The sequence below is a fragment of the Dreissena polymorpha genome, chromosome 14 (assembly GCF_020536995.1).
Source record: "Dreissena polymorpha isolate Duluth1 chromosome 14, UMN_Dpol_1.0, whole genome shotgun sequence".
In the NCBI taxonomy this organism is placed as follows: domain Eukaryota; kingdom Metazoa; phylum Mollusca; class Bivalvia; order Myida; family Dreissenidae; genus Dreissena; species Dreissena polymorpha.
Window position 1 is genome coordinate 65,743,228 of NC_068368.1, and position 1,911 is coordinate 65,745,138.

At 30.6% G+C, this 1,911-nt stretch overlaps 1 non-coding gene across 1 annotated transcript; it reads left to right on the forward strand.

Moving 5' to 3' along the window:
• Nucleotides 1–792: 792 nt before the first annotated feature.
• Trnav-aac (transfer RNA valine (anticodon AAC)) lies at nucleotides 793–865 on the forward strand. Its single transcript has one exon. It is a non-coding gene; the product is annotated as a tRNA-Val (tRNA).
• Nucleotides 866–1,911: the final 1,046 nt, after the last annotated feature.

Genomic DNA, 1,911 nt, shown 5'->3' on the forward strand with positions numbered 1-1,911 from the left:
ATATGTTACTATTAAATACAACAAAAAAATGTACAAATAAAAGACAGTTATGTTTTGTGCTTGTTTTATGTTGATAACGCTTAAATACATAACGAATTGCCAATCATAAGTATACAGCTATAACTTATACTATACAAGGTTTATGTGTTACGAATTTGTATATTTTAACATGAATAAATCTATTTGCAACCACAGGTGGTTAGCGTGTGGCTATGATACGCATTAGTGAAAACATAATTTTGAATGAAAAATAATCAACTTATTACGAAGTATCAACTTTTCTGACAAAAAATAAGACTAGAGATATCAAATATATTTGATAGTGATTTTTTTTAGAAAAGTTATTTTTGTTATCTTTTTTTTTCCCATTCAAAATGATGTTTCCACTCATTAATATCATAGCCACACGTTAACTACATGTGTTTGCAACATATGCAAATCATTGTGTTTATTATTAAAATAATCCGCCGTCCATTAATCGACAAAACAACAACATCAAATTGCCAATACAACTAAATAAACCGAAGATATTTTAGTTAATTGTGCCACCTTTACAGTTTGTAGATAGTAGTCAGTACATATAAAAGGTTAACCGCAAAATATTACATAAAACATATTACATATAGAGTTTAAATCATAATGCAATCAAACGCTTATAAATGTATTTCAAAATTTGTATGTTATTAGAATTTAAATCCGATAATATAAACCATGCATTTTATAGTGTTACGTAACCTGCTTGTCCCCGGTATTTTCCGATATAGACAATTTTTACAACCGCTCTCGATAGCTGATTCCATGGTGTAGTGGTTATCACATCTGCTTAACACGCAGATGGTCCTGGGTTCAATCCCCAGTGGAATCACACTTTTTTTCTTCACTATTTGATTTTTTTGGCGAAATTTTCTTTTCAAAAAGAGTCTGAAATAGTTATAATGCAGGTTAATTAAGGTGTAGTAAATAATTATTAATTAATACAACTAGTAGGCTGTATAAGAAAGGTTTACACTAGTCGAACGCTGGGTGTGTGCCTTATGATAGCATTCGCCCGCGCGCGTGTGTGTGTGCGTGTGTGCATGCGTGTTTACATTACAGGGCAATATCAATATATGATATACTAGGTGTTGTAACATTTAAAGAATATCACAATGAATGCATACATATTTTGGTAAATGTGAAAGAACGACATGGACTCAGTAATGATTCTCAAAAATATCCACTGTCAAAAATGATTGATATTCGTACGACCAAAACCGTTTTTCAGTAACGGTCCATTTGCTGTTTCGTGATCATTGCTGAATGATCATTGTGTGTGCTTAATACATTATCGACTGAAGAAATTAAGCAAAATCGATAATCTAACAAAAATCCGATATGTTTTCTTCTGTGCCAAAACGGAACTGTATTTAGGTCTCTAAAATTGGATTTCATATCTTTACAATCCTTTCAATTTGATGTATATTCGTTTGCATTCAACTACCGAAAATTTCAATACAATCCTCAAGCTCTAAGGCTATTAAGTTTCAGTACATGTCAGTTGTTATTGATTTGCTTTGGATTTAACACGGCGTGTCAAAATACTGCTTATTATACTTTACATATGGTTGGTTTATATTTTGGAAATCACTGTAATCATGCTTTACATTTGGATAGTCCTTGTCACGTGGTTTTATTGAATGGCCGCTTAAGTATGAGTAGCTATTTGAAGAAGTTTTGACATTTTGTATCAGCGGTTAAACTAGAGGTAATCTTTAAGCACTTATATTAATGTTAGTAAGGTTATACTTGTATATTTATATAAATTTTATTAGTGAAAAACACTATTAAGTACAATTTTTTAAATCTTATATTTGTATTGAGACTATGATTGCAATGTAATATAACGCAACTTTCGTGGCTATTATTTTACTT